Source organism: Leuciscus leuciscus (assembly GCF_965113295.1).
Source record: "Leuciscus leuciscus genome assembly, chromosome: 1".
Taxonomy (NCBI): domain Eukaryota; kingdom Metazoa; phylum Chordata; class Actinopteri; order Cypriniformes; family Leuciscidae; genus Leuciscus; species Leuciscus leuciscus.
In genome coordinates, this window is record NC_138725.1 from 37340639 (window position 1) to 37365476 (window position 24838).

Consider the following 24838-nt stretch of genomic DNA (forward strand, 5'->3'; position numbering starts at 1 on the left):
GAGTTGTGTGTGTCACCATGATGGTGTTTTGTGTTTGTGTGTATGACATTGTGCACCTTCTAAATATTAAGATGTGCCTCAGTTTGTGGAAAACTAATGGTATACTTAAATCATCGTGTGCTTTTCTTTTTTACCACTTGTGTTATTATGATGGTTATCAATATATTACAAAGATATAAAGCGGACTTTAATACTTTAGTGAAATTTAATGATAACATTTATCGGTTTATGTAATATAACGGTTGTCCCGTGAAAACTAAAAGGTTCCTACTGTATTTTTTATGGTAAAGTACTGGGAACCACAGCTGATGTTTTTTTTACCACACATTTAAATCCTGCTGAATGTTTTTTTTTTTTTTTTTTTAAGTAAGGTTGCTACCATATTTTTTACGGTAAAATACTGGCAACCAAGCTGACGTTTTTTTACCGTAAATTTCACAGGTTTTTTTTTACATTGTGTTTTTTTGCCCGTAAATTTAAATCCCGTAAAACATAAAAGGTTGCTACCTTATTTTTCACGGTAAAATACTGGCAACCACAGCTGCCGTTTTTTTACCGTAAATTTCACAGTTTTTTTTTTAACAGTGTAGGTTTTATCTGTCACAAGGACTTCGATCAAAGTTAACTGATAGTGTAATTAGACCAGTTGGTTTTTCTGATCATCACCTTATTACTGTAACTATTTTTTTGAAGCAAGAACTTAATAGATCTCAATGGCATTTCAATAATAAATTGCTCCAAGATTAAACATTTTGTGGGAATTTTTAAATTCTATGGCAGAAGTGGAAGGAAAAACAATTATCTTTTGAGTCTTTAAATAAGTGGTGGGAAGTTGGAAAGGCCCAAATCAGAATTTTCTGTCAACAATATACTTCTTTTTCTTCTGTTTTGTTAAAACAGGCCAAAAGGAGGTTGAGGAGGCCATAAGAAAGATTGAAAATGACCTTTTGAATGGTGGAGATGCTGAAAGTAACAATGCATTGAAAACAAAAAGAGTGGAGCTGAGTTCCTTCCTTGCTGCAAGAAAAAGTAAAAGGGGCCCTCGTGAGGTCAAGATACATGCAATTAAAAGACATGGATGCCTCAAGTACTTTTTTCTTTAACTTGGAAAAAAGTAGTGTGAAAGATCAGCGCATGACATGTCTGAGATGTCCAGATGGGCATATAACAACAGATGGAGGTGAAATGAGAAGATGTGCCTGCCACGTTTTTTTTATACAGAGTTGTATGGCAAAAAACAATGTGATGAGGAATGTGTACAAGAACTCTTAGAAGGTCTGCCTAAGCTTAGAAGAATTGAACAAACTGAGCTGGATAAAGGAATAAGCTTGGAGGAACTCACCATAGCTGTTAATCAGCTGACCTCAGGGCGCTCACCTGGAATAGATGGACTCAGCATAGACTTTTTTCAGCATTTCTGGGGGACTATAGGACCTGACGTTCATGAGGTCCTGATGAGCTCTTTCAAACAAAGCTTACTTCCAACCTCCTATAGAAGAGCTGTTCTAACATTACTTCCTAAAAAAGGAGATTTATCTCACCTTAAGAACTGGAGACCTGTTGCGCTTTTATGTACTGAATATAAAGTGCTTTCCAGAGCTCTGTCTAATAGGCTGAAGCCTTATATTGGCTTACTTGTGCACATGGATCAGACCTATTGTATCCCAGATCGGACTATAATGGACAATCTATTTTTAATTAGAGATGTATTAGATGTGTGCAAAGTGTATGATCAGAATGTCGGACTTCTATCCCTGGATCAAGAGAAAGCATTTGACAGAATTGATCATAGGTTTTTGTTTTCTGTTTTAAAAGCTTTTGGTTTTGGAGAGAGATTTATAGCCTGGATAAGTCTCCTTTATAACGGAGCTTCATGTATGGTTAAAGTGGGGAGGGGACTTAGTCGACCAATACCAGTGGAAAGAGGAATAAGGGAAGGCTGTCCTATTCCAGGACAGCTTTATTCACTGGCTATTGGACCACTTTTATGCTTTCTTAGGAATAACTTGAATGGTTTTAAGTTGCCAAACTGTAATTTTGATTCCCCTTTATTTGTATCAGCATATGCTGATGACATTAATATATTCATAAAAAATGGATAATATTATTTAATGAATAATATATTCATTAACTTCTTCGTCAAGAGTTAATTGGGATAAAAGTGAAGCTTTGCAAGTGGGAAAGTGGGAAGAGGAAAATCTGCCTTGTTTACCTGGAGGTTTGAAATGGGGAACAAATGGATTAAAAGTGTTGGGTATTTTCCTTGGCACACAACAATATCAAGAAAAGAACTGGGAGGGAATAATGGACAAGGTGTGTGCAAAAATGTCCAAGTGGAAATGGTTGCTGCCCCAGATGTCATACAGAGGTCGTGTTCTTGTATTGAATAATTTGGTTGTTTCTCTGCTTTGGCATAAATTTATGGTTTTAAATCCACCAAAAGCACTGATTCAAAGTTTACAGAGGAAAATGTTAGATTTTTTTTGGTCAGGCTGTCATTGGATTAGAGCTGCAGCCCTTTATCTTCCTCTTTGTGAGGGGGGTCAGGGACTTGTTGATTTATCTTCACGGATTGCGACCTTCAGATTAAAACCTGCACAGAGTTTTGTATATGGTAATGGGTTGAGATGGCATGAAACTGCAAGGTTGCTTCTACAGAAGGCAGGGAGGTTGGGGTACAGTAAGCATCTTTTCTATTAAAAACTGAAGAAGTAGATTTTGGAGATTTAACATCGTTCTATGATTCAGTTTTACATGCATGGCAGATTTTGAAGTTTTCAAGAGATTTAACTGCGTTGCCTGGAATGTGGCTCTTTGAAGAGCCTCTGTTTTATATTGATTTTATTTGCGTAAACCCGTTAAAGTCTGCCAGTCTACGCTCAGCACTAAGAATCGTAAATTACGCATATTGCGTCTTAAGGTTGTCCGTACGTCCAGACGCTAACCGTGCGTCGCCGTTTACGTCGGGATATTGCCAATTGATTACAAATTCCATGTATACAAGAGTAACTCTCTCTGCTCACGCATGTAAACGGGTTATTCCGAATGTTTCAGAAACCCAAATAGTGACCTTAACCCGACCATAACCCGGATATTGACAGCTTGTAAACGTAGTCAGTGAGTGTGTGTGTGCGCGAGTGTGTGTGTGTGTGTGTGTGTGTGTGTGTGTGTGTGTGTGTGTGTGTGTGTGTGTGTGAGTGAGCGAGTGTGCGCGCGAATGAAGAGAGTGAGTGTGTGTCGAACGAGAGTGTGTGTGTGTGAGTGAATGTTTGCAAGTGAATGTGTGCGTGTGACGGCACGCGATGACTGGTCGGAAAGCAACGTGTAGTCTGACATGTTTCTTATCCACGACACGACAAGATTTTAGAAGTCAAAATCGTGTAATCTGACACCGTGACTATCGTAACAGACACAAAAATCTTGTAATCTGAACCAGGCATCAAGGAAGATGTTAAGTTTCAGACTGAAAAGTAGCAATGCAATTTGCTGATTACTTTTAAAATATAAAGGGTCAAATTCACCTGGGCTTAACCAAAGTGTTTTGTCCAGGCCACTGAGGATGCAGAAAATGAAACCCCAAACACAGTCATCATGGGGATTTACAAAATCCGAAGAGGAGATTGTACAGAAGACATAGGAGTTGTGATCGAGGACATTAACCCTCTGAGGTCTGAGCTGTTTTCTGGCCCTGGAGGTGTTCTGACATGCTCTGACATTTGTGCTTATTTCTGTTACTTGTGACATTGTCATGGCTAAAGTCTTATTACACTGTATTTAGCACAAACTCTGCTACAATAATATATCAGCAGCATGTATGTAAAAGTTTGTAGTTTTGAGATAATGACATTTATGCGTGGTTTGTGAAAATACCCAAAAAAAATTGTCACTGAAATAAGGCCATGAAACCCATACTGATTATTTCTTCACAAGACTTTTGAAAATTGTATCACGTAGCCTAGAATATTTGCTCCAAAACTATGTGAAAATCACCCTGACTGCTCATTCAGATAAGACAATATATGGATTTAAAATTTCTAAGACGTGTTTTGTGTGAGAAAGCCATATGCGAAGAGGCGTGATCATCTCATGAATATGTAAGCCTTCAACACCTGAGAAAGACAAAGACACTCCCCTAACTGCCCTATTAGGAGCGATCAGGCCCTGTCATTTAGAGCAACCTTGCACAAAGAATGAGGAGATTTAAAAAAGAATGGCTTTTAGATTGTTTGGATTTATTTACAACACAACATAATCCAAAAATACACAACAAATGACAAAAGAGCACATTGAAAACAATGATCCAAAGACAGAGACCTTTGTGCCATTCCTAAAAACATTGTACATACCTTTCATTTCCAAGGTGTTTGATTTTCACTTTACCATGTTCATGTACAGAGACTCAGAGCAGGACTCAGTGGCATCTGGTCCCTGAAAGAAAAGAAAAAAAGTGAACATACTGGTATCAAGAGAAACTAGGCCTGCACGATTTTGGGAATACATTTTAGATTTTTCTGGTTAAAATTGCTTTTTAAAATTCACAGAATACACACACACACACACACACACACACACACACACACACACACACACAAATGTTTCCAACAATATATAATATAATGAACACCAGGTTTGTTGTGCCTTGTAGGCATAGGCTATGCGCAGTGCTGCATAAAATAATAATAACAATAACCTATAGCAGCCTATAAATCTTTCATAAATCTAAGAATTTCAGTAACAACTATGCTAGATAAAAATATATTGATTATCATATGTTACTTCAAATGTTTCCATTCGTTATGATGATATGAAATGAGATAATAGTAAAAACATAAAGCCTAATGTTTGGTGCATTTTTCCTTTCAAACGCAATCGCGCTCCAAAATATGATACATTAAAACCCACAGCGCGCTCCAAAATATGATACATTCAAACGCCATCGCGCTCCAAAATATTAAACATTATGGTTATACATATCTATGTTTGAGCAGATATCCACAAACAGTATTTAACAGGAAACACGGGTCTAAATATTTTAATATTCACCATATATCTAGCAACAGTTCAACTGCAATGTGAAGTTTATGCAACAATACCATAAACTAATAAGTAAGAATTTCTTACCTTACATCTTTCTTGTCTTCAAATCGCGTTCTTCTTCTTCTTCTGAGGTAAATCCAATGTAAGCTCACAGCGCGTCTTCCAAACTCGACGAAAAGCAGAGACTTGTGAAGTGTTTTGGTGTTTTGTGTTTGAGGTAACGAGGGCGTTCGCGTTCCATGTGGAGATTTGCATGTGAATTTCTTTTGCGCGAGTGGGCGTGGTCGAATTAAAAATAATTAGCAAACGTTTGAGATACTGGACATCCTGTTGGTTTTATACAAATTACATAAACAGAGAATATTTGTTTTCAGTTTGAATCCGATCATTTAAAAGTACACACTTAAATGTTTATAAAGGTATATGGCTCATAAATGTGTGAGAAGTATTCGCTGAGTTTTGTTTCAGTTTATAGACGTGCTCAAGAAAAAAAAGTTCACCGCGACGGAGAGGCAGAACGCAAACCCTGTTTATTTTCTTTATTTTACAAAAGCACAATGTTTTGATTTGATTGTAAGTGGACACATACAAAAGTAGAAATATCACAGATTCTTTTTTTATATTTCTTTTTTCTGTATGACCATAAATGACGGAGTAATTAAGTTGGCTTGAGAGAGCCAACTTACTGAAATTGTACTTAAACTTAATATTATTATTCTTCTTCTGAGACTAAAAAAATATAACTTTAATACAGCCTAGAGCTTTAACTCTACATACTCCAAACTCGGCTCAGACCTTCAGACTATTCTGACTCGGTATGCTATATCTTTTCTAACTGATCGGACTTACGGTTTTCCTAAAAATGACGATCAAAACTCGGAAAAACTCCCATTGACTTTTTCAAACTGACTTCAAACTACTAAATTTACTTCATTTAAACTAATAAACTCATCTATCTACTTCAAACTAAATTAAACTTCAAACTAAATTAAACTTCAAACTACTAAGTTTACTTCATTTAAACTTATAAACTCTAAACTCATACACTTATAAACTAATTAACTTGTAAACTCATGAATTCATAGACTTATGAACTCTTAAACTCATAAATGTATAAACTCTGAACTCTTAAACTCAAACTTATAAACTGTAAACTCATTTAAACTTATAAACTCTAAACTCAAAAACTCGTACACTTATAAACTCATCAATTTATACTTATAAACTCTAAACTCATAAACTCTGAGTGTGTGTGTGTGTGTCTGAGTGAGTGTGTGAGCGAGTTAGTGTGTGTGTGTGTGTGTGTGTCTGTCTGTCTATCAATCTAACTTATCTATCTATCTATCTATCTATCTATCTATCATAAACTTCAAACTACTTTAAACTACTTTAAACTTCAAACCACTTTAAACTTCAAACCACTTTCAACTTCTTAATTTAAATATACCAGCTCCAAAGCAACGCCATAGCAACCAAACTTGAGTACCCTAGCAACCGTTTTGCAAGACCTATATCTCTGTATCAGAACACCGTATAGAGATGAGGTTTGGCTCTTTTGACTCATGCTAGCAAACAGCACTTTCAACATGCTACACATGCTAGCAGTGAATAGCTACATGCTAATAGCGATTAGTTAAGTAAGAACTCTATAAAAACTCCATAGTAACCATCTGTGACAACTACCAACCAACCTAGTAACACCATATCAACCACCCAAAATATCCTAGCAACCACCCAGAACACCCTAGCAACCACCTAGCAACCACCCTAGCAACCGCCTAGCAACCACCCAAAAGACCCTAGCAACACCATAGCAACCACCCAAAAGACCCTAGCAACCACCCAAAATACCCTAGCAACACCATAGCAACCACACAAAACATCCTGGTAACCACCCATAACACCCTAGCAACCACCTAGCAACCACCCAGAACACCCTAGCAACCACCCAAAACACCCTAGCAACCACCCAAAATACCCTAGCAACACCATAGCAACCACACAAAACATCCTAGTAACCACCCATAACACCCTAGCAACCACCCAAAATATCCTAGCAACCACCCAGAATACCCTAGCAACCACCCAAAATAGCCTAGCAACCACCCAAAATACCCTAGCAACCACCCAGAATACCCTAGCAACCACCCAAAATACCCTAGCAACCGCCTAGCAACCACCCAAAAGACCCTAGCAACCACCCTAAATATCCTAGCAACCGCATAGCAACCACCCAGAATACCCTAGCAACCACCCAAAACACCCTAGCAACCACCCAGAACACCCTAGCAACCGCCTAGCAACCACCCAAAAGACCCTAGCAACCACCCAGGACACCCTAGCAACCACCTAGGAACCACCCAGAACACCCTAGCAACCTCCCAAAATACCCTAGCAACACCATAGCAACCACCCATAACATCCTAGCAACCGCCTAGCAAAAAACTTTCTGGTCCAAACTTTCTCAAGCCAACTTAAAGTTTGTCTCGATGAACTTTCGCATCTAGTTTAAGTTTATTGTGCTACAATGTGAAGAAAATCCAGCAAAACGCGGGGGCGCGTTTGCCGACCTCAGAGGGTTAAGGTTTTGAGCAACCTAGCCTGCGTGATCCTGGCATTCATCATGCTGTTCGGTATCATTTATGCTCTTGATCTTAGTTTTCCTGACAACCTCAAGTACACCTTCGAGTTTATCCAGAAAATCATAATGAACTTGGATGGACAGATCCAGCAACTTAAAGGACAAGTTCGGTATTTTACACTTAAAGCCCTGTTTACAGATCGTATCTGATGAAATAGAACGGTTAAGATAAAAATTTGGACACATGCTCCTGTCCCGAGAATTTTAGGTTTATTTCGCTTTTGTGGACCTATTTTGCAAACGCGTCACACCCGTGATTCTTCCGTTGAGAGCTTGAATAATAGACACTCCAGCCCAGTTGGTGGCGATAATGCACCTTTGCCAATTGCAAGCAAACCACGGGCATTTCATTGAATACACAGAAGAAGCAGAAGAAATAAACCTAAAATTCTCGGGACAGCAGCATGTGTCCAAATTTTAATCTTAACCGTTCTATTTCATCAGATACGATCTGTAAACAGGGCTTTAAGTGTAAAATACCGAACTTGTCCTTTAAAATATCACTGCTATGCAGACGACACCCAGATTTATATCAGCTCTCAGCCTGATCTTAATTCTTCCTCTTCAAAACTGTCTGACTGCTTAATGGAAATTAAAGGGTGGATGAAACTCAACTTTCTAAAACTAAATTGCTCCAAAACTGAAGTCTTGTTAATTGGCACTCCTTTGAATGTCAGTAAAAGTAAGGATTTTAGTATTTCAGTAGACAACACCAAATTGTCCCCTTCTGGTCAGGTTCGTAACTTGGGCGTTATTTTTGATGCCCAGCTAACTTTTAATTCTCATTTTAAAAACATAACGAAGGTTGCTTTTTTCCATCTGAGAAACATTGCGCGCATTAGACCGTTTCTCTCTAGGCCTGATGCAGAGAGGCTTATCCATGCCTTCATCACGTCAAGGCTTGATTATTGTAACTCTCTCTTTGCGGGTTTACCAGCAAACTCTATTAAGAGGTTGCAATATATACAGAACTCTGCCGCACGTGTTTTGACTCACACATCATCTCGCCATCACATTACACCTGTGCTCCAGCAACTGCATTGGCTTCCAGTTCAGTCACGTATTGATTTTAAAGTTCTGATTTTAACTTATAAAGCAGTACATGGGCTGGCTCCAGATTACATCTGTGATTTGGTTACTCCGTCCATTCCTGCTCGCTCTCTCCGCTCTGCTGGCTCTCTCTCTCTGTGTCAGCCTCGTTGTAAATTAAAAACTATGGGGGGAAGGGCCTTTTCCTGTAATGCGCCAAAGTTATGGAATACATTACCTGCGTCTATCAGGGACGCTGATTCTGTGGATTGTTTTAAGAGACTTCTTAAGACACATCTTTTTAGTCAAGCTTTTAATTTATAAATTGTGTATTTATGATACTGATTTTTTTACTGCAATGTTTGTTTGATTGTTTGATTATTTTGTTATGTATGCTGTAGCGCTTTGAGTATGTGAAAGGCGCATTATAAATAAAATGTATTATTATTATTATTATTTAAAATCAAGCAGTTTGCATGAGATAAGCACTTTTTTTGAGAACACAATGAGAATGATTTGAGAATACATTGTTGTATATTGAGTCAATACTTATGCACGCACACACACCACACAAATGTTTTTTTGTTTTTTTAAACACTCTTACATGCTTTTTCTTACACACTTTTTGTGTGTATTTCTAGTATTTCTAGTTAGTGGTTCTTGTCTTTAGGGATAGTTCACCCAAAAATGAAAATTCTGTCATCATTTACTGATCCTGGGGTTGTTCCAAACCTGTATAAATGTATTTGTTCTGTTGAACACAAAGGAAGATGTGTTAGAATATGGGAAACTGAACAGTTCTGGGCCATCATTGACTTCTATAGTTGTTGTTTTTTCTTCTTCCTACTATGGAAGTCAATGGTGGCCCAGAACTGTTAATTTTCCCATATTCTTTAAAGGGTTAGTTCACCCAAAAATGAAAATTCTGTCAGTAATTACTCACCCTCATGTTGTTCCAACCCCGTAAGACCTTCGTTCATCTTCGGAACACAAATTAAGATATTTTCGATTAAATCTGAGAGCTGGATCACTCCTCCATAGGCTTCTAAGGGAATGAAACTTGCTGGCCCAGAAAATGTATTAAAGAGATTTTTTGTGCGCAAAAAACAAAACAAAAATAACGAATTTATTCCACTATTCATTTCCTTCTCTCTGGGCTTCTCGTCGCTTTAATAAACTTAAGATTATTAACCCTTACGGGGTTGGAACAACATGAGGGTGAGTAATTACTGACAGAATTTTCATTTTTGGGTGAACTAGCCCTTTAACACATCTTCCTTTGTGTTCAACAGAACAAAGACATTTGTACATGTTTGGAATAACCTGAGGATGAGTAAATGATGACAATTTTCATGTATCCCTTTTAAGACAAGCCATTATGTATATGTATATATGATAATTTATTTTGTTTGTTTTTAATAGTCAAGTTTTTGACTTTGGAATTCCATAAACTGTTAATGTGCCACAAAGGCAAATTTCCAGACTGGAAAAAAAGGCTTTAACATGTGTACTTGTATTTTCCTAAGTACTTTTCACATTAAATAACTATTGAGTTTTAAATAAAAACATATTGATCAAGATTTGTCTCTTGTCTCTATGGGGTACAAAAGAAGGATTTCCTAATTTATTTTTCAATGAAATGTTTTAATTTAAGTTTAGGAAGGATACAACTAATTGTATAAATGTATCCATTTCATCTAAACTATTTGATCAAAATTGAGTTGGACCAACTCATTTAAGTTGGTCAAAATTGAGTTGGACCAACTCATTTAAGTTGGTCAAAATTGAGTTGGACCAACTCACTTAAGTTGGTCAAAATTGAGTTGGACCAACTCATTTAAGTTGGTCAAAATTTAGTTGGACCAACTTAATTACATTTCATTGCATTAATTCGTTTTTTATGAGTTGGGGCTACACATATTTATTGGATGGAAATCCTGCCCTCAATTAAATTGAGTTTGTCCAATGAGTTATTTTTTTGAGTGCATTTACAATCTAGAAGGAATTAAAAAAGTTTATTGGTTCAGTTTGATCTAATATATGCATGGAGAATAAAATTTCCAAATGAAAGGCAATATACATGGATCAAAATCTTAGATGGAAGAGTGAGTGCAGCAAGGTTAGATAGGTTTTATCTGTCACAAGGACTTCGATCAAAGTTAACTGATAGTGTAATTAGACCAGTTGGATTTTCTGATCATCACCTTATTACTGTAACTATTATTTTGAAGTAGGGCTGGGCGATATATCGCACGATATTGTTATGCGCATCTCATCAGTAAAGCCGGTTCCTTGATTAGTAGTAAATCCCCATCACCTGCTTTCAGATGGAGCGGTGTTAAATTAACACTCCTGGGAGTGTATATGAGTCCACATTCAAGAGTGTAAAGTGTTAAAATTTGAGTGTTAAATTAACACTCAAGAGTGTTAAAGTTAATGAGATAATTAAGTGATTAATTAAGTGATTATTGAAGACACCTGATGTTAACAAGCAGAATCACTGAAGGAGAAAATCACAAATTATAAGTTACCATTATGGCGATGGGTGTTTGCTTTAGTTGGGCTCTTGACCCTTATATGTTTACTGTTTGTCTGCTGTTATTGCTTTATAACAGTTAAATTAACAAAGTAAAGTGTGATCTAACAGTGTAGATTATGTTTTGACATAATCATGTTGTGATCTGAAAAATGAAACTTATTGAGATAGTTTGGTTTAACTTGTTAGCAGCAGTTTTGTCATTCTTCAGCCTACGATTATCCATACTTTACTTATAATTCAAAATATTTAATAAACATTGTTCTGATCAAAAGCCTTTCAAATTAATTTATTTAGAAACACAGACATCAATAATCAGCCTGTGAATCTCAACAATGGTGACAATAATAAAGCATGTTGCAGTGGCTGCCACCAATCACAACTCATTAATGGCTCCCATCATGCATTGCGGTATGAATAAATTATGATCTGAATTGTCTATGTAATTTACTTTTCCTAATTGAATATTCTGCTCGTCACCATTGTTGAGATGCATTGACTGAATCTTGACATCTGCGTGTGCCTAAAAGTAAGATTTTTTTTTTTAAACAACTTTTAAGAAATCCTTTATATTATATCAAAAAATCTGGCCATTTATGCAGATTCACAGTTATGCTGTAACCAACAACATAAATCGAAATCAGAAAGAAGGATCTTAATAAGTTCAGTTGTCAAGTTCAAATGATGATTGTCATATATAACCAACACCATCAGATCACTTTTTTTCTTTGTTCATCTGGCAGTTATAACTCAGATACAACAGCCAAACAAAATCTAAAGTAAACATATAAGGGTCAAGAGCCCAACTAAAGCAAACAATGATCGCCATAACGGTGGCATACAATTTGTGATTTTCTCCTTCAGTGATTCTGCTTGTTAACATCAGGTGTCTTCAATAATGTTCAATCATCACTAAATTAATCACTTAATTATCTCATTAACTTCAACACTCTTGAGTGTTCATATACACTCCCAGGAGTGTTAATTTAACACTGGAGTTTTTGCTGTGTACAAAGAGTCGTAGTTAACTGACAAGCTGAGCCATATCGCATTAATTATCGCTGGCGATACGTCCGCGATATTGATGCGATATGGCTCAGCTTGTCAGTTAACTACGGCTCTTTGTAGTAAATGCCGCTCCATCTGAAAGCAGGTGATGGCGATTTACTACTAATCAAGGAACCGGCTTTACTGATGAGATGCGCATAACAATATTGTGCGATATATCGCCCAGCCCTAACTATCAGAGATGGGGGACTCGAGTCACATGACTTGACTCGAGTCAGACTCGAGTCGCAAATTTAAGGACTTGAGACTTGCTTGACTAAATGAAGAAAATGACTCGACTTGACTTTGACTTGAGATCCAATGACTCGAGACTTGACTTGACTTGAACTGTATGACTCGAGAATTACTTGATATACATTTTTATATAAATCATTGCAACATCAATTGATGAACAAAATGAAAGCAACGGAAGTTACGGAACCATTGACACCAGTCATCAGATTCTGCGCGATTGCGTGACGCTGCACAAGCCCAGAAAAAAACATACATCGCGGTGAGCGCGCGCTAAATACAATAACATCTCCCAGCATCGTTTCTTTTTGGATATAAACACTAAAATTGACCATATTCATACAAGATGATTTGCTGTACGCATAATAACTGGCAAGGGATATCGGACGACGGCCATCACAACCTCGAACAGTCGAACTTCATTCACCACGTCTAAAAGTAGGCTATGGCTTGTTTAACCTGTTTGTTATAGTTAATTTGACTATCGTTAAATCTAGATAGAATATTGGTCAAAACAGCATGCCTCTTTATACACAATTATGTTTTCAAATGTAGCTTAACGTTGTCAATATTCAAATGATAATGGCATATGTTTTGTATAACATTTGCCACATTTCTTTCAAATCATGCTTTAAAGCCAAATATGTCGTTCTTTCCAATGGTTTTGTGTGTTTTATGTTTCTCTTAAAGCAGGGTTAGATGTTATCAGGGGGTTGGGGGCAAAATGCCAGCAGAAATAATATGCACCCAAAATTCAAAATGTGGTGGAAAAATTGCCCTAGTATGAGTTATTTTTATAATTAGCCTATAACATATGATATTAAAAAATATTTCCAGAATATTGGCGCGATTGCAAATGTGATAATGATTTTATAAAAAACAGTTCAGTAAACAAAGAGTGGATATTGTGATGTGACATTTTAGACATAATATTCCAAATACTCTCTGTTTTTGCTCTATTTCTCCAATGACAATAGTTCCAAACAAGCCACAGAAAGAGTTATGCGTATTTGTGATTCAGTGACCTAGTTGCTTAGTTCCAGAACGAATCTGCCGTTTTGAACAAATCAGTTGAATGAATGCTTCTATGACTTGTACATTAAGACGGTGATTTGGCGCCACCTATTGGCGGTTTTTACTTCATAATTAAAAATATATAACTTATAAAAGGGGGATGCCAGTTTGAAGAATGCCATTTGGTGGCATAGGAACCATTATACTTGAATTGTGAATTGTTTAATACCTTTTAATGGTCTTCTGCAATGTTTGAGGCATATTTATTTTGTTCATGCTTTAATGTTGGCATAATTTCAGGTACATTTACATTTTAGGCTATGTAGTTTGAAATTTTATTTATTTTGTATTTTTTTTGATTTTTATTGTAGTAACCACTCAGCTGTATGTGGAAATGCATATTTAAAAAAAAAAAATTGCAAATAAAACCATAGTCCACAACTTCTGTAGTTTTAACTTATTTTAATATATAAATTCAGTGAAATCATCAAACGTTTGTATGACTTGCCAGTGACTTGTGACCCAAGCTACGACTTGACTTGACTTGCTTGACATAAAGCAGTGACTTGACTTGACTTGACTTGCTTTTCACAAAATTGACTTGGACTTGCTTGAGACTTGAAGGTTAAGACTTGAGACTTGCGTGTGACTTGCACATGTGTGACTTACTCCCACCTCTGCTAACTATAGTCTAACCTGAATCATCAGTTTCATCATCTTTCACAACAGATTCTGCAGATTCAATCAGGTCCTTGAAGGTCTTGGGAGAAGCCTTTTCAGGAACTTAGCCGAGGTCTTCTAACCAAAAAATCAAAACAAACAAAACAAAAACATTATCAAACAGTTACATAGCATATTGACAACCATATCTCTCTCAGGAACCATTCTGTTCAGATGATTGTGTAGTCACAGAGTAGTGCCGTTCACACCTGGCATTAACATTCATCTTGGGTGACGCACAAGTGAGCAAGTCGAAGTACAGGTGTAAACGCACCCAGGACGCAATGAGATTCGATTGTTCTGATGAGGTCTAGGCCACCTTCTTTTATTTCATTTTTAAATTAATTCAATTTAAATTTTTTATTTTAATTTACTCACCCACATGTCGTTCCAAACCGGCAACTTTCTTTCATCTTTGAAACACAAATGAAGATCTTTTTGATGAAATCTGAGAGCTTTCTGTCCCTCCACTGACAGCTACGCAACTACCACTGATGTATGGGATCAAATTCCCACCAAATATATAGCGGTCACGTATAAAAAAATAATAAGCGTGAATCAAACATTTAAAAACACATGTAAAAATATATTGCACAAACTAAAAAAAAAGAATGCAAAATGATCAGAATAGCAAACAACGTGGTCACGGATCAAAATATAATAAGCGTGAATCAAGAAATAACAAGCATGAATAAAAACTTTAAACACATTAAAAGTTATTTTGCAGAAAACTTAAACTTATGGTCATGCTTTCTTAAAAAGTATGTTTTCCTTGGTTTTATTACTGTGTACTTTGTGCTTTCTTGCATTTTCTGCTCATATTTTACTGTTTTGTACACTTGTGCTGTTTTTCTCTTCGCTCTTCTTTCTATGTTCTGCGCTTGCTTTCCCAAATGTTGCAGTTCGAGTTTCATGTAAATTAGGGCGGGCTTAAGCGTCACCATTGGTCCACTAGTTCTAGATTGACAGCTACTCCTCTAGCCAATCAATCGAAGAGGGGAGTTGACGTCACACCAATGCGACTCGTGGCTACTGATGCTTACTTGTTATACAGGGGAAGATGACCATCAACTCAGTTGGCAAAAACATTTCCGTGGCAGGACACCTTTAAACTGCATGTGTGCCTGCAACTCAACCTGTTGCCGGTATATACGTATACCTGGCAATATGGTATCGTTAAATTCGTCATCCTAACGATGACCTGTTACAGTTACGCCTGTCTGATGATCCATCATTCACCTCTAATGCACTGGACCCACCTGGCACCGCGAGCGTCGATCTTCTCCGAGTAGTAGGAACTTGCCACCACCTACTGGCCGTTTTACTTTCATATTTAATCAATAACAAGGATGGGTAATGTCGGTCCTGGGTGCAGAGTTTAGCTCCTCCAACCCTAATCAAACACACCTGAACCAGCTAATCATCGTCTTTAGGCCGCTGTCGGTAGCCTAAAAGAGGCCTAGAAATAGGGTTTCGTTCCGACAAACGGGGCACTAATTTTTCTTTTGCTCAATATGTTCAACGTTAATAAAAGGTATCCAAGCAAAAAGTTCTCCACGCATTATCCTGCAGTTAATGAGAAATTGTAATTTATTGGCGCACTATATTGACTGCGTATTGAGACATGTAAAACGGTTGAGCTAGATTTTCAACCAATCAGCATAGAAAATGTAAGTAGGTCACAGCCGAAATCAAGCCAATATCACTACGCACATGTAAACATGGAGGAGGACGTAAGCAGCGCATCTTCATCTGATAGCGGCGATCAAGCTCGATTAACACCCGTAAAGTGTATTCTTCATGTCGGAAAAGATGGTGGGAAAGGTCTGCAGCCCTTTACTGAAGTCCAATGGGAAAAAATCAAGCATAGGAATGGCTCAAAACGTCGGACACTACGGAGCTAATGTTAGCTATTGCTAATAAACATGTTGCCCTCCTGGACAAACCGGTCTCTGATGTCCCAACAACTACGGGTTTCACCCGGCCTGCTATCGGCGTTTTATAGACGCTTGACTTGTGTGAATGTGTGTGATGAGTAGGTTTAGGGGTCGGGTTAGTGTGTGTGTGTGTGTGTGTGTGTGAGTGTGAGAGAGAGAGAGAGAGGTAAATCTTGTTTACAATAATCATTCCTGTGAATATGTACATGTAGTGCAGTTACTGCTCGTGTATGCAAATTAACAATTCACCATTAAATGTGTTATTTTTAAAAGTGTTTTTTTTTGTATACTTTTGAGTTTGAAAAAAAAAACACATACAGACAGCCCTATCAGCTGGTAGTATTATTTAAGGTAAAAAATAACTCAGATTAAATATAATGTGTTTTTTATTATAATAACAACTTTATTTAATGATATAAGTACAAATATAATAAATATGTAATATAGTACACATATTTAGCAAAATACTTTTTCTAGCCAACTAACGTGCCTATATTATGGTCATTAAATGGCTTTCCTGAGGTAAATGTAATGTGACATAATTGTTCTCCAGCTGTTTTATTGACCCCTTTGTTTGATTGATTGATCGATATTATGTATGAAGAATATACATTTCGGTAAGCTGTACTGTTTCTTTCAACATTGTTCATTCGTGTTTATTTACTATTAGCTAGTAGAGATGATCGGGTCACGTGCCGCTAGGGATCAATTACAAACACCAAAACGGTATTTATTTGTTTGAATTTCGTAATAAAATTGACAGAATCTGAGAGCTGAGATTTTTTTCATATCATAACTAACCTGCTCTGTCAAGTCTGTTGGTCTCCGTGTCCTCTTTGCTTCGCGATTTTTCTGTGCGTGAGAAAATGGATGTGTGGCGTGAGAGCGTGTGAAAAGTGTCAATTGCGTGAGTCTCACGGTGAATGCGTGAGAGTTGGCAGCTCTGTTATTATATTTTGACTTAATTCTATTTGTTATTCAGATTTTACCTCAAATATTACCTTTGAATTGGAACATGAGAAGTAATTGGGATGTTAATGCTACAGTAGAAGTTTTCTTGATAATCTTATCATGTTTACTGTCCCTAGATAGCAACTTCAGGTATCACACATTTCAAACTGGTTTATTTTGTACTTCAAGTGGTAATTCGGCATTTTTGGGTTTATATGATAAACAGGTTTGAAAGTGCAAAATTCCCTATGTTTTCCATTTTTTTTAAATGGGCACCTTTAGCATCATTTTTATCAAAAACTGCAAGGTTGTGTGTGGAGAACTTTTTCCTAAGGAATCTCTATATATTTCTGATGTTAAAAAAGTAGGTAGTGCCCCACTTGGTGGGACGAAACCCTATTTCTAGGCCTCTTTTAGGCTACCGACAGCGGCCTATCTCTCTCTCTCACACACACTAACCCGACCCCTAAACCTACCCATCACACACATACACACAAGTCAAGCGTCTATAAAACGCCGATAGCAGGCCGGGTGAAACCCGTAGTTGTTGGGACATCAGAGACCGGTTTGTCCAGGAGGGCAACATGTTTATTAGCAATAGCTAACGTTAGCTCCGTAGTGTCCGACGTTTTGAGCCATTCCTATGCTTGATTTTTTCCCATTGGACTTCAGTAAAGGGCTGCGGACCTTTCCCACCATCTTTTCCGACATGAAGAATACACTTTACGGGTGTTAATCGAGCTTGATCGCCGCTATCAGATGAAGATGCGCTGCTTACGTCCTCCTCCATGTTTACATGTGCGTAGTGATATTGGCTTAATTTCGGCTGTGACCTACCTACATTTTCGATGCTGATTGGTTGAAAATCTAGCTCAACAGTTTTACATGTCTCAATACGCAGTCAATATAGTGCGCCAATAAATTACAATTTCTCATTAACTGCAGGATAATGCGTGGAGAACTTTTTGCTTGGATACCTTTTATTAACGTTGAACATATTGAGCAAAAGAAAAAATTTGTGCCCCGTTTGTCGGAACGAAACTGAACGATACAGCTCACGTACAGCGGCCTACTTTAGGATATTTAAGACAGGTGAGGTTTTTAATCGGAGTTGACGCTAAACTCTGCAGGACAGCGGCACTCTAGAAACAACGTTACCTATCGCTGATGGAGATGTTGCTGTATTCAAACTTTAAGCCATATTTAAAACATTAATCCTAAAGTAATATGCAATTATGTAGCTATGTAAGTAAACACAATAAGTTTGTAATAAATCACTGTATTAAATTCAACTGGTTTCTGTATATCTTCTCTGTAACACAATCATTTTCAATAATCTTGTCAAATTTTGCAACGAATTGTAGCGTTTCATAACTGCAGGATGTTTTACTTACAGCAGCCTTAGCATATTGACATCATGAGCCAAGTAATATTGTTTAACACCAATTACCAGTGTGCACATTAACATTCTCATGTATCTCAAAAAAGATTAATTTAATTATTTATGTCCAGAGTTCAGATAGCTTTACTGCTTGAAAGTCTTTGTAAAGTTAAATTGAACTGCCGTCTTCCCCTGTATAAGTAAGTGCAGCACTCCTGAAAAAGAGTAATGATTAAAGAAAAATGAAATAAAAGAGAGCGCAGCAGTGCTTCTTTGTTGTTATATTTACTCGGAATGAAGGCACTGAAGTGTGCGGTGACGTAATCACGCTGGTATGCCAAGCGAAAATAATTAATTTAATAAATGCACATAACAAAGCACAAATAAGAAATCGAACAGTATATAAAAATATTAGAAAAATAACATTTTAGTATATTATAATGGAATTGAAGAAATTGTACAAACATAAACAGCATCAGTAGCCACGAGTCGCATTGGTGTGACGTCAACTCCCCTCTTCGATTGATTGGCTAGAGGAGTAGCTGTCAATCTAGAACTAGTGGACCAATGGTGATGCTTAAGCCCGCCCTAATTTACATGAAACTCGAACTGCAACATTTGGGAAAGCAAGCGCAGAACATAGAAAGAAGAGCGAAGAGAAAAACAGCACAAGCGTACAAAACAGTAAAATATGAGCAGAAAATGCAAGAAAGCACAAAGTACACAGTAATAAAACCAAGGAAAACATACTTTTTAAGAAAGCATGACCATAAGTTTAAGTTTTCTGCAAAATAACTTTTAATGTGTTTAAAGTTTTTATTCATGCTTGTTATTTCTTGATTCACGCTTATTATATTTTGATCCGTGACCACGTTGTTTGCTATTCTGATCATTTTGCATTCTTTTTTTTCAGTTTGTGCAATATATTTTTACATGTGTTTTTAAATTTTTGATTCACGCTTATTATTTTTTTATACGTGACCGCTATATATTTGGCGGGAATTTGATCCCATACTGATGCTTCAAAAAGTTAATCTTAAAATTAATCCATATGAACCAAGAAGTTTAGTCCACATTTTCTTTTTCTTCTGTTTATGTTTGTTGATTAATGTTTACTGTATATGTGAATAAAAGTCTAAATTCAATCTCATCACAAAGCGATCAAGTCTCTTCCGAAAATTTGGACTAAACCGCTCATTTCATATGGGTTAGTTTTAGTTTTTGAAGAGTCAAAATGGTAATTGCGTGGACGGTCAATGGAGGGACAGAAATCTCTCAGATTTAAAATATATTCATTTGAGTTTCGCAGATAAACGAAAGTCTTTTCATGACATGAGGGTGAGAAATGACAACAATTTTACACTTGTAAAGTGATAGTGATAGATGCACTGTTAGACCTTACCGGTTTTTTTTACAGTAAAATACTGGCAACACTGTTGCCAGTAATTTACTGTTAATTGTGCAGTTCTTTACTGTAATCTACAGTATGTTACTGTAAAATGCACTAAAACTCGAGTTAACTAATTTCACTTGCAGAAACCTTAAATTGACCAACTGTCATTTACATGTATTAAACTAAAATGTATAATGCATTAATAACGTGAGCAAAGTATTACTGTGAACTTATTTCATTTGAAACCACAACAAAACTTTTGTAAATAAAGAGATTTCCACTGGACCAGCAACTACACAGTCACCGCCTGTTAAATAAAGCAACATGCAGCATTTCATCAATATTTGTAGATCTTCTCCTGGACTGAAGCACAGGCTCTACACTTCTGCACAATGGTGACCCAAAAAACGAAATTTTACAGTAAACTACTGGCAACAGTGTTGCCAGTATAAACCTGTTTCATAACTTACAGTTTATTACTGTTAAAATACATTTTGTGGGTGTGTCTTTTTATCTTACACTGTTAACCCTTTCAACACCACAGGGAAATCCACACTACAAAGAGTAAAAAGTAACACTGAGACAGTGTTGCAGTGAGATAATTAAGAGAATATGTAAGTGATTGTTGAGCATTAGTGAATAACGCCTGCTGTTAATAAGCAGAATCATTGAAGAAAAGAGAAACACAAGAACAGAAAATAGAGAAACACAATAACTACGACTGACTTCCAGCCATTACACATTATTACACTTATTATTAACCAGTATGACTTTGTTTCTGTCATACAGAAATTGTTATTAAAAATGTTTGTTTGAAGTTACCATTATAGAGATCAGTGCTTGCTTTAGTTGTTTTGCTGATGCTAAAACATTCATTTTTCTTTTGCTGCTTGAGCTGTGTTTTTGCAAGTCACACTTGTGCGCACACAGTTTATGAATGATTGTGGTTGTAATGCTTATGATGACAAAATCATCATATTGCCTGTTCATTCACTAAGGAATTAATTCTTATTCATTCAGAGTTTTATCCTCGATCAAAAGTGTTACATTAGCACTACTGTGAAACTACAGCAATTAATTACTATGACTCATTTTTTTAACACATCATGTATAAACCAAAAAAAAACAGAGCTACACTATATTTTAGAAACACAGAGATATCACAATTTAGCACATTAATCTCAACAATGGTGGCAATATTTCTTTTTTTTTATTATTATTCATGCAGCAGTGCATGCTGGGAGTTTTATATTATCCTGGATCCCAGCATGCATTGCGACATGACACTTTTCACCATTGTTGAGATTCATATGCTGATTGTGGATATCTGTGTGTCTGAACCAATTAGGAGTAAAATAAAATTGAATGAACTATATGATTGTTATTTTTCAGAAGACCTGATTATAGAAATATTGATTTCATTTTGTAGATACACAGATTTATGCTAAAAATGACATACCCATAATTTCAATTAATATATACAGGAAAATTCTGAAAATCAGATAGTCCAAGATGATTGTGATATCATCACAAAAGAACAAAAACACCTGATCAACTATCTCTTGACTTTTTCTTGCCATATCAAATGTGTTTTATAAACTCACTGTTACAGCAGTCAGAGAGAAATGAAAGGTAAGAAGTCCAGGGACAAGAGACCAACTAAAGCAAATACTGATCTCCATTATGGTGACAACAAATTTTATTATTAACTAAATCTCTGTTAATTCTCAACAATAACTTTTGTACATGTATGAAAGAAATAATCATAAACTGGTTTGTAAACTGGTTTCACACTCAGTGTTACTGGAAGTCAGTTGTAGTTCTTGTGTTTCTCTTTTTTCCTGTTCTTGTTTCTCTGTCCTTCAGTGATTCTGCTTATCAGCTTATCGGTGTTCATCAGTTTCTCAATTCACTCTCTTCTTTTCATTCACTCTGTCAAGTGGACTATATTAGTGAACTAATGTAGGGAATAGTGAATGAGGGTATAGGGTGTGATTGGGAAAACAGCCTCTGAGTGTCGATTTGGAGCACTGTTCATTTACAGTATATTCCTGTAGGCTATTTTTGTTTTCTAGGGTATATTACTGTTTTAATGGAAAATGGTATGATACTGTCTGAATTACGGCTTTTTTTACAGCAAGGGTTAACAGTGTGTGTCATCATGAATTATGACAATCAAGACACATCAATCACCCAAGACACATGTAAATTCCATGTCTTAACAAAGGCATTGTGTGATTGCCCAGTTAGGTTTAATTTTTCATGTTCATTCGTCATGTAATAAAATTTGTACTGCACAAAGAATAAAATATAATGACACTCACAATTCTGGATTCATCTTCAGCATTCTGTTGCTTTCGTCTTCATGTCTGTTGGTTGCTTTCTGTTGCAATCTCATGAGAGGAGCTTTCTTCACTTGACTAGTCTAGGCCAAATCTATTGAAAAAGGATTTGAAAAAAATATGTCAGTTGAGGCTAATATTTCCAAAATTCAGTAATGCAATACAATTTAAATTAGGGCTGTAAATATGGTAAAATAATTGTGATTTACCCTTCATTTTTATTATGCTGAGAGCTTTCTATAAAGCATATGGGTGTCAAATTGTCAAATTATTTATATTCATATACTGTATACACATCCCCACTTGAATATTCACATATTAAAGTTAATAGCCACAAAACCTTGAGCAATGTTCACATGGAGGCCTGAAACAGTTTAAATATGCATTTAATCTGATTATTAAATATTTTTATTTAAAACATTTATATAATTTAATTGAGTAAATTGAGTAATAAGGCATCTTAAATTGAACTTGGTGTACTACATTAGATTTTGAGAAATGTTTAGAATTTATTTTACCCATAATTTATTAATGATATTTATAATGTGAACAGAAAATACAGATTCATCTTAATAAAATACACACAGATAATTAGTTAGGACATAATTTATCCCAAAATAACATGCAGTATGAATTGATAAAGACTGATTTCAAGCTAAAGTACCTGTTTGCTCTGCCAGTGCTTACGCAAATACCTGTAAACTGAATTGGAAGACAGACGAATTTACAGATTAGCTTTAACTCACTTTCACAATGTTTGAATTTAACAGTCATAAAAAAAAAACTTGATGGTAACGTTAGTAAGTTTGTCTTGAATCGACGCAGATATGACGACATGATATTCAGTGCTAAGAAGAAGCAAAATAGAGACTATGTATTCACACTTAAACAAAGGGCAAATAAAAAGTTTTTAAACGCTTCCCCACCTGTCTACAAAAAGACTGCATTTGTAGTTTGCACTGCGCGCTACAAGCAAGGGGCAACATTCTAATCTGAAAAATGAAGCCTACCTGGAAGTGCGAAAAACTGCAATACATCTAAAATCCGCTAGGGGCAGGTCCCAAAAGGGAGCAAATGTCCATAGACCCCATGTTTAAATGTCCGTTTTCACAGCATAAATTCATGTTTTTACAGGTTGGTCCCATGGACTTTTATTGTATTTTTCGATAGGTTCCGAGTGCCTGACAACTGTGAGGGGGGTGAATTTTTTTCTAACTCGTTAGTTTAGATCGTATTTAGATATAAATGTATGACAAATAAGGGCGTGGTTAACTTTGATTGACAGCTTGATTGACAGCTGAGCATAGGCTGCGCCGAGTGGAATTCCTGAAATTTGACGTCTCGGCCATGATCTGACACAACACATCATACCACCTCTGTATCCTTTCTGAACATTTTTATTGAAATGTCATACATAAAATGGGTTGCTCTGCTATAAACTGCACTAACCGACACTGTAGGAGGACTTTGCTCCAGTTTTTCCGGTAAGTGACATTCCACTACTATTTCACGTAATTAGTGAGCACTATTTAGCATCAATGTTTGTGGGCAGTGGCACTGCAACAGTTAGCATGTATTTTAACTTATACGTTTCATATACTAGTATTTAACCGAAGCTATAGTTTGTGAAATTAAACATTTCTCGTTGTTAGTGTGTTTTTTAGTTAGCTTAGACAGCCATTATGAAAGTATAAGTAGCCTAAAAGGTATAAGAAGCCATAAAATGATTTGCCAGGGGAAAAAATTATAGATTAATGAGATCAAAGATTGCCTACACAAGACGAATTATATCCCATGTTTAACCACTCCACTAGACTAAGTTAGAGACATCAACCAGCGGCAAACATCAGAAACACTAGCCGAGGTAAGGCTGTTCCAGGCGGGATACATAGCGCTGAGCGCCCGGTGATCCCTTGGATCTCACAACTCTGAAAACGTCAGATCAAAATTTTAAATAGGCGCTATCTGTATAAACAAACAACATATTTGAGATTAAAACAACTACATTCTCGACTGAAAAACTCTTAAAACTACATTTCGTGACACAATAACATTAGTATTTTTCAATTTCGCGGTCTTTCTCCTCTGCTATTGACGCAACTTGAGATTATAGCAGCGGGATTTAGCATTCTACATAAAGCTACCACATAATAACACAAAAACAGCTCACGTTAGCCCGGACCAGAGCGATAGAGAGAAATTCTCTCTATGGCTCTGGCCCGGACTCATCCGGCTCAGTCTCACACAAAGCCCGCCCTTTTACCCATATATGGATTGGCCAGAAGGTTAGGATTTCCCAAGATTTTCCAAGATGGCGCCGCCCATACCCCCCATAAACGGCCTCAAAACAATTCTTCAGAAAGTCTATGGGTGACGTCATAGACGCTTTGTCCATATTTTTTACAGTGTATGGCTACAAGACACTTAAACAAGCTGTTAATTATGCGCATGCGTCACAAAAACGGAATTGTTAACGCGTTCATGTATAACACAACCACTTTTATACACACAAAACAAATATAGAATTACCATTTGAAGAATTCTCTTATCTGCGCAGA

The 24838-nt window shown here is 36.5% G+C and overlaps 2 protein-coding genes across 2 annotated transcripts in view; both read right to left on the minus strand.

Annotated features, from left to right (window-relative positions):
- Positions 1 to 24838, minus strand: part of LOC309507629 (uncharacterized protein) — a 161192-nt gene that overhangs the window by 132893 nt on the left and 3461 nt on the right. The gene's annotated exons all lie outside the window — the stretch shown is intronic.
- The window catches only part of LOC309506746 (uncharacterized protein), a 101963-nt gene continuing 92639 nt past the window's right edge, over positions 15515 to 24838 (minus strand). Inside the window, exon 2 of the mRNA XM_082180703.1 lies at positions 15515 to 16022. The gene's annotated coding sequence lies outside the window, so the exon portion shown is untranslated. The remainder of the gene's footprint in view (positions 16023 to 24838) is intronic.